Genomic DNA, 9,632 nt, shown 5'->3' on the forward strand with positions numbered 1-9,632 from the left:
CTTACCTCAGTGGACTCATGTTGTACGTGTCCTTTTGACCTTGATTTACTTCACTTAGCATGATTTCCTCCACAATGTGCTTCATGCGTTCATCGTTGCATTTTAGGGACGTGCTGTACTCTATTGTATGTATGTACCACAGTCTTTTGTTCCATTTGTCTGTTGATGGGAATTTGGGTTGTTTCTAACTCCTTGCAATTTTGAACTCTGCCGCAATGAACATTGGAGCACAGATGTCTGTCCATAGTTTGTTTCTTGTCTCTTCTGGGTATATGCCCAGTAGGGAGATTGCCAGGTTATATGGTGACTCAATCTCCATCTGTTTTACATATCATCAAATTGATTTCCATAATGGCTGTACCTACAGGTCCATAAGCAGTGGACGAGCATTCCTCTCTCCCCACAGCCTCTCCAATACTTGCTACATTCTGATGTTTTGAATTGGGCTATCTTTGAGGATATTATGTGGTATCCCATAGTTGTTTTAATTTGCATTTCTCTATGGTTAATTATCGGGAACATTTTCTCATATGTTTATTGGCCATTCTGATTTCTGCCCCTGTGAAACTTCTGTTCAGGTCTTTGGCCCATCTCCTCAGTGGGCAGTTAGTTTTTTTTTTATTGTAAGCTAGCACAGTATTATAGATTTTAGTAAAAAGACCTTTGTCTGATGTGTCATTGCTAAAGATGTTTTCCCAGTCTGTGGGCTCTCTTATTACTCTCTTGGTGAATTCTTTCAATGTACACAGGTGATTTATCTTCAATATGTCCCACTTGTCAATTTGTGACTCCTCTGTATTTATATCATTCCTTATTTCTGATAACCTATGTATTCCCTGTGCCAAGGTTCTCAGATTTGTCCCAAATCCCTCATTAATGGCCCTAATAGTTTGGGATTTTACCTAAAGGTCTGTGATCCACCTTGAGTTTATTCTTGTGTATGGAGTGAGGTAAGGGTCTTGCTTCATTTTTCTGCAGGTAGATATCCATTTTTTCCAGCACCACTTATTGAAGAGGACATCCTCTTCCCTGATATTTTTGGGGCCCTTATCAAAAATCAGTTGTCTGTTTACTGATGTTTTTATTTCTGGGTCTTCAGCTCTTTTCCATTAGTCTGAATATCTGTTGTTATACCAGTACCACAGTGTTTTGACCACTGTGGTGGTATAATACATGCTAAGGTCAGGTAGAGCAAGCCCTGCCATTTTGTCCTTCTTCTTGAGGAGTTCACTGCTAATTTTGGGCTTCTTTCCTCTCCATATGAAGCTGGTAATCTGTTTTTCCAATTCTTTGAAGAAGGATGATGGTATTCATATTGGGATATCATTAAACTTATATGTGCCTTGGGCAGAACTGACAACTTTAGTATATTGAGTTTTCCAATCCACGAGCATGGACTATTCTTCCATTTGTTGAGGTCATTCTTGGTTTCTTGTAATAGTGTTCTGAACTATTCCCTCATACAAACTTTTTGGTTTTCTGTCAGGTATATTCCTAGTTATTTTAATTTGTGCTTGGCTATTGTAAAGGGTACTGCCTTTTTAATTGCCTCTTCTGTGATTTTGTCTGATGTGTATAGCAGTCTGATAGACTTCTGTTTGTTGATCTTGTATCCTGCCACTCTGTCATATTCTTCTATGGCTTCAAATAACTCACTTGTGGAGTTTCGGGGTAATCTCTTGACAATCTTGTCTATTTATTTCTATTGCTATGCATCTGTTGAGGTTCTTGATGTCCATCTGGGATAGTCTAGGGAGGGATTGTTTTTCCAAGTATTTGTCCATGTCTTCCAAGTTGTTGAATTTGTTAGAGTGCAAGCCTTCATAGTATTGTGTAATTATCCTTTGATTTCATTATGGTCCATTGTAATGTCCCCTGTTTCATCCTTCATCCTTGCTATTGAAAATTGTTCCTTCTTTTCTTTGGTTAGGTTTTTCAGTAGTCTATTAATTCTGTTAGCCCTTTCAAAGAACCAACTTTTAGCTACATTATTTTTCCCCACGGTTTTCTTGTTTTCCTTCTCCTGTAACTCAGCTCTGATTTTTATTATTTCTTTCCTTTTGCTAGTAGTAGGATTGTTCTGTTGACTCTGCTCTAATTGGTGTAATTTTGTGCCAGCATATCAACCACAAGTCTGTTTTCCTTTTTCATGTGTGCATGTATTGCTATCAGCCTTCCTCTGAAAAATGTCTTTGCTATATCCCAAAGGTTTCGGGATGTCGTATTTTCATTCTCATTGGTTTCTAGAAACTTCCTGATTTCATCTCTGATCTGGGACAATACCCACTCCTTTTGCAATAGAGAGTTATTCATCCTCCAATTGTTTGCCCTTGTTTTATTCCTCGTCCTTCTGTTAAGTTCCAGCCTTAAGGCACAGTGGTCAGAGAGAGATGTCTTTATAATCTCTATGTGCCTGAATTTACTCAGGTTCATCTAGTGTCCCAGCATGTGGCCTATCTTCATGTATGTGCCATGTGGGCTTGAAATGAATGTGATTTTTATGTATTCTTGAGTTTTTTCTTGTCTAGGAAGACTCTTCTTACTTTTCCATCTATCTTAATAATTTGGCCGTATATAGTATTCTTGTGTTTTCCTTCAATTTTTGGAATATATTACTCCATTCCCTCCTCTTCTTCATTGTGTCCACTGATAGGTCTGAACATACTCATATTTGGGTACCTTTATAAGTGACTATTTGTTTGTACCTAGCTGCTCTTATGATTTTCTCCTTTTCCTCATAGTTGAATAATTTAACTATTATGTGTCTTGGTGACTTCTTGGGATTCAGTCTGGCTGGTATTTATCCTTTAGGTCACTGGTGAGATTATCTTTCTCCTCAAGTCTGTTGGCAAAGTCTGTCATTTGCTACTGGATTTTGTTATTTCATTCCTTAAGTCTTGTATTTCCCTTTATCTCCTCTATTATTTCATCCTTTTTCTGCATTGCTTTCCTTATATCCTGTATGACTCCAAGCAGAATTCTGAACACTTCTTTTTGTTGCAGGTCAATATCTGTTTCTTCTATGCATGTCGTTAAGTTCATGACTTTTGTCATTGTCTTCCACTTCTCCCGAATTTTCGTTGAGGCTATTGGGGCTGGTTGCTGTTTATGTGTTGTTTTAGAGGAGCCCAGCACCATCTCAACCGTGCTTTCTCTTCGGGGACTCATTAGAATATTTCTACGAACTACCTGCAGGTAGCTGCACTAGGGGTCAGACTACCACTGTATATTTCTGTGGTTTCACTTTTACCCTAGCTGACCAGTATTCCATTATTTGGAATGTGAGTTGGATTGTGCTCTCACAGGCTGTTGTTCAGTTGGTTGTGGGGTCACGAGGGTGGTGTTTCACTGGCTGATCTCTCAGCAATCCATAGGGGTGTGGGTGTTATGGTGCTTAGAGCCACTTGGATGATGGGTGGTGTTTTTCTCTGCAACTGGAGTACCGTGGAGGCTCAGTGTGTACCCTCCTTGGTGTAGAGCACCATGAATGGCAGGCAGAATTACCCTACTCAGAGAGATTTCCATGGAGGTTGGGCAGATGTTCTGCAGCAGTGTGGAGCACCCCAGACAGTGGGCAGGAGTTCCTCCTGTCACTTGTAGGAACTTGAGATGTAAGCTGGAGTTCCCCCAGCTGATTTAAGGGGAGATTCCCCAGTTATTTGGGTATGGTGGAGAACGGGCCTGATTTCCACAGCTATGTGTAAAGCCAACAAGATGGCCCTGATTGGGCCATCAGAGATGTCCTAGGCAGAGGGGAGTGGCCTGGTGGCCAGTAGTGCCTTGTGAAAGAAAATTGAGGGAGAAGAGGATAAAAATAGAGAGCGGAGAAAACAATGACACGAGCAAAAATAAAAAAATAAAAAACAAACTAACACACACAGAAGAATGCAAAGACAAAACAAGAGTAAAAAGAGTTTAAAAAAAGAACACAACAAAAAAGGACTATTGAATCTTCCGAGTCTGTGGTGGGAAAGAGAGAAGAGATAGAAAAAGAGATAGAAGAAGAGGAAATAAGAAGAAAAAGTGAAAGAAGAAGAAAAGAAAGAAAAACAGAGAAGAAAATAATATACACAGTTGTGCCCCGTGCTGTGCCGTGTGCAGCACTGCCTCGTGATGTTGTGATGTGTACAGCACTGTCACAGGGCAAGGCTGGAGCTCTCCCCACGAGGTGGGCACAATTGTCCTAGCCAGAGGGTGGGGGGGGGGCAGGAATCCAGTAATGGCATTTGAAAAGAAACAGAGGAGGAGAAGAGAAACCGAAAAGAAGAAGGGAAAAAAGAGAACAAAGAAATTAAAAGAAAAGAAAGAGAAAGAAGAGGAAACCAACTGTGCTTACTGAGATTGACTGTGGTGGTAAAGAGAGAAGAGAGAGGAAAAAAAATAAAGAGCAAAGATATATCTGATCCCTGATTTCCTGAATGCTGTGCAGGAGGGGTTTACATCCTGCCTCAAGATGGCAGGTTGGTGCGCCCTTTTAGTGCAGGGTTCCACTGTTGCTGGGCTGAATTGCCCTAGTTGGCAAGATGACCATAGACACCAGACTGAGGTTCCCTCAGCAGCGTGCAGTGCTGGGGAGGGCTGTCACAACTGCTTTGTGTGCTGTGCAATGAGCCCACAGAGGGAAGGGTGGAGTTCCCCCTGCTATTTGGGTTGAATTGCCCTAGGTGGAGGGTAGTGGCCTGGAAGCCATCAGTGGTGTATGAAAGGAAAGAGAGGGAGAGAAGAGGAAAAAGAGAGAAAAAGAAAGAAAAAGAGGAAAAAACCAAAACTGGATCCATTGAGACCAACTCCAATTTTCTGGTCTGGCAGCAGAAGCTCTGGGCAGGTCTATCTAACCATACGCCATCTTCTGTCTCCCTGTTGTCAGGTGTTGTTTCAATTTTTTATTAGTATGAAAAAGTGGCTATAAGTATCCTTGTACCAAAATATTTGTGTATATTGCTCTTCAGTTCTTGAGCATAGATGGGAGTGAAGTTTCTACATTATCGGGAAGGTCCCTAAGTAAACTCATATCATGGTTTTAGAGTATCTTATCATTATGGGCCTTCAGTTCTGACTGACTAAAAAGGACCCTGTGAACAACCAAACAGTGGTACTTTGCTACCCTCATAATCATTCCTGTTTCTAAGCCCACTGTTCCATCCTCTGTGTGTCAATCTAGTTGAGCATCTTTCTTTTTGTTTCATTGACTCTCTATCAAGGATGCTATCCTTTTTCTTTTTTATGCCATAGAAATCCAAATTTAAGATAGCACTATTAAATGAAATATATTTCCATAAACTATCCTTAAAATTTTGATGGTTTATGTATGACACATATACCTATATAAAATATATAAACATATATAGAGTATAACTATTTCTACCTATATACAATGCATTATTCATTTCTTGTTTTATTATCTGTATGTGAGTGTAATGTAAAGGATATTTTGAGGAACATATGCAACTGAAATATCCTCCAAATCCAAATTGTCCTCTTGAGCAAGAAAGGCACCAAAGGTATTAATAATTATTTATTGTACTACCTGATTGTATATTATGGTCTTTTAAAGGGAAGAAAGGCACCCTTGGGACCAGGTTTTATAGAAATGTGAAAAGGTGCAGGTTAGATAGAAAAGATGAATAAAAATGAAAAGTCAAAAGGATTAAACAGAGTACAGAATATATTATACTTGATAATAAGACTTTAAGAAATATATCAATTTATCAGCCATTGAATTTGGTTTCTTTTGTGTGTGTGTATATGTTTTTGGTGCCCTGCAAGCTAATAAGTAAGTAAGCATACTCTCAGATGGGCTTGCATTAGTTTCTAGGGAAACTATATTCTTTTCTGTGATCCATCTGGGTGGGTAGAAAGTTATCATATGGAACATAGTGTTCCCTCAACAGAGAGGGAACCAGATATGGAAATCTTTCTGTGTGGCCCTGGAAATTCATGGCTAGGGCTAATGGTATAGAGAAACTCTTCAGTTCCTGGAGACTCCAGCTAGAAACAATATCGTAAAACTCCCATCCATAACTATAAATGATCACCTTCTGCTGAATTGAATCCAACTCATAGTGACCCTATGCACAACAGAACCAAACACTGTTTGGCCCTATGTCACCTTCACAATTGTTATTTGAGCCCACAGTTGCAGCTAATATGCCATTCTCCCTCATTAAATATCTTCCTTCTTTTAGCCAACCCTCTACTTCCCCAAGCATGATGAATGTTTTCAGGGACTGATCTCTTCTGACATGTCAGAAGGGCAAGAGACCACATTTTGCCATTCTTCCTTCTGGGTATACATCTTCCAAGACAGAAATTTTTTTTTCTGGCTCTCTGTGTTACTTTCATTATTCTTTGCCAACACCATAAATCAGAGACATCAGTTCTCCGTTTTCCTTATATATTGTCCAGCATTCGCATGCATAGGAGACCATTGAAAATACCATGACTTAAGGCAGGCACACAGAAGTCCTCAAAGGGACATCTTTGCTTTTGAACTCATTCATAAGAACTTCTGCAACAGATTCGTCCCAAAGCAATATGTCATTGACTGATGATTCTAGGAGCGTTGACTGGAGATACAAATAAAGGAAATGCTTGCCAACATCCATCTATCATAATGCTGTCTGTTTGTTCCTTCATGAGGATTTTTGTATTCTTTATATTCAGCTGTGATCCAGAACGAAGGCTGCCTTTTTTACATCTTCAGCCAGTACCTTGAGTTCTGTTGCTGTCAACAAGCTAGGTTGTGTAATTTTCATATTAAAGGTGATTAATGAGACTTTCCCCAATACTGATGCTGCATTTATTTTGGATATTTTGTTCAGCATACAGATTGAATAAGTATGGTGAAAGAATACAACCGTGACACACAACTTTTCTGATTTTAATGCATTGTTCCCTTGTTCTGTTCAAATAACCACCTCCTGTTCTACATACAGATTTGTTACCAGCACAGTTAAGTGCTCTGGAATTCCCATTCTTTGCATTTCTATCTACAGTTATGATCCACGAAGTCTAAAGCCTTTGTATTGTCAATAAAACACAAGTAAACATCTTCCTGGTATTCTCTGTGTTGAGTCAAAATCTATCTGACTTCAGCAATGATTTCCTGTGTTCCAGGGCTTCTTCTAAATTTGGCTTGAATTTCTGCAGTTTTCTGTCAATAAACTGTTGCAGCCAGTTATTAATTGTCTCCAACAAACCTTTATTTGCATGTGAAATTAATGATATTGTTGGATAATTTCTGTATTCTGTTAAGTCACCTTTTTAAAGAATGGGTGCAAATATGGATTTCTTCTAAATGGCTGATCAGGTAGCTCTCTCAGATTTCTTTGAATAGATAAGTGAGTGCTTCTAGTATTGTATCATTTTGTTGATATATGTCGCTTGGCATTCCATCAAGTCCTGGATCCTCGTTTTCTGCCAATGCATTCGGTGCACCTTGGACTTCTTGAGTGGAGCGGGGTGGAGTACAGATAATCTGTGTATTTCTTCAACCTTTTTCATGTTCATTCAATATTTTGCTCATATATTTTGTCAATATTACAACTAGAGATTTGAATTTTTCCTGCAGTCTTTTTTTAAGCTGGATGTATGTTGAACAGGTTCTTTAATTTTGCTGTTTTAATTCCATTTCTTTGTTTATTTCATTACAATCCTTTATATTTTCAAGTTAAATTTTGAAATTGTATGTTCAGCACTCTTAGTTTATAATTTCTTCTATTTACTATAGTTACTCTATTCAAGAGCAAGTTTCAGAGTCTCTTCTGACACTTATTTTTGCTTATATTTGTCCTGTCTTGCAAATGATATTTTGCTTTCTTAATGTATGATGTTTTTTTCTATTTCCCCAGGGGAGAGCACGAGCACAAACGCAGTCCCCCACTACCACAAATTATACAGTTGAATTTTCCACATTTGGGGAAATTGCAGGGGTCAGCACAACCGGAATGTAATGAATAAGCCTCACCCTGGGAAAACCACCTTTGTGATCATGGTATTTCCTCTGCCAGGTAAGTATCATGTATGATGCTCTTGATGACACCTTACAGCTCATCTAGTTTTCAGTCATTAATGTTCCATGCATCAAAGCTGTCCTTGAGATGGCCTCTAAATTCAGGTGAGACATCCTTAAAGTCAGACTTTGGATTTCATGGAATTCTTTTATTTTCCTTCAACCTCAAGCTACACTTGTATATAAACAATTATGGCCTGTTTCACATTTGATCCCTGGGTTTGTTTTTTCTGTTGATATTGAGCTTCTCCATCATCTCTTCTGGCAGATATAGTCAGTTTGTTTTCTGTGTATTCTGTCTGGCGAGGTCCCCATGGTGATGTCGCTTTGTTATTGATGAAATGTCTTTGCAATGTGGAATTTAAACTGGTTTTGAAAATTCTATCATGTGACCTCCAGTTTCTATACATTTCAACTATTGATCCTTACTGTGTTTCCAGTTTTCACATTCCAATCACCAGTAAATAGTTTATCTTAATTGCATGTTTGATTAGTGTCAGGCTAAAGAAGTTGATAACATTCTTCAATTTCTTCATCATTGGCTTTAGTGTTTGGTGCATAAATTAAAGTAATATGTTACCTGCTGGTTGATCCATGTAGTCTGTGCAGCTATTGCTTTCACCATTCTATGCCCTTGACAAGTACGCTTGACATTGGATTTTATCATATTTTCTTGGGCAGTTTTTCTTGATGAATCAAATACTCAAGTTCTGTGTTGTTATCAAGACAAAGGTGGAGTAACTCTTAAATTATTGGATTTCAAGTTGGGACTTCTTCCAGGTTTTGGATGTCCTACCTGAAGATTACCTACTTTGATAGCATGAGAACTTTGTTGCTTATATCCAACTTCTTGTTGGCAACTCAATGGGATAAAAAAGTGTCTCGAGGGCATCTTTATATGGAATCCTTGGTGATATTCTCTTGTTATTGGATCCTTGAAGAGATATCTGGATTTCTTGGCTCTCTTACTCAAATTTATCTCACTTAAAAAATAGTTCCAGGGTAAGTAGCAGTCCTATGAGAAAGATTAGGATGGTTCGTTAATGCTTTCATTGTTGGAAGGCACAGGGCTGTTCTTCTTTACTTGGAGTGCCAGATTGTTGCATATATAAAATACAGGTTATACAAAGAAAATGTATGTATGTTAGAAAAGGTATTAGATGTCAATTCTTAGGGATTGTGGTTTTTAAAATTTGCCTTTGGCTCCTTCGTTTCTTCAATGCATCTTAATGTTGTGATTGCTAAGCCAGATATACAACTCAATATATTTACTTGATCATTTGCCACCACAAATACTCAGTTACCAGGTGAGAATGGTAGCAGCAGGCTATATAATTTGTTCACTGTATAATCTTATTCCCTTTGAGTAAGAGCTCTAAGAAGTTCTGTTCCCTAAGTATGGAATTTACTACCAATTTCTCACCACAGTGCCCTGTCTGTCTCAGCTTAAACAGACTAGAGCTCCTGGGGTTAACTGGAGGGTTGGGAATTTTAAGTTGGGGTGAGATAGGCTTGAAAAAGTTACAGAGAAATATTTATTATCTAGAGCTCAAACTTTCTCCTAGAAAGTAGAGTATGTAAATTCACACAAATTTAGCTCTTGCTTCTGTTTGTAAGGAAA

At 38.5% G+C, this 9,632-nt stretch overlaps 1 non-coding gene across 1 annotated transcript; it reads right to left on the minus strand.

Annotated features, from left to right (window-relative positions):
- Nucleotides 1-7,847: 7,847 nt before the first annotated feature.
- Nucleotides 7,848-8,017, minus strand: LOC142423738 (U1 spliceosomal RNA). The gene has a single exon (XR_012779336.1). It is a non-coding gene; the product is annotated as a U1 spliceosomal RNA (small nuclear RNA).
- Between the last annotated feature and the right edge of the window lie 1,615 nt (nucleotides 8,018-9,632).

This window comes from Tenrec ecaudatus, chromosome 12 (genome assembly GCF_050624435.1).
Source record: "Tenrec ecaudatus isolate mTenEca1 chromosome 12, mTenEca1.hap1, whole genome shotgun sequence".
Classification (NCBI taxonomy): domain Eukaryota; kingdom Metazoa; phylum Chordata; class Mammalia; order Afrosoricida; family Tenrecidae; genus Tenrec; species Tenrec ecaudatus.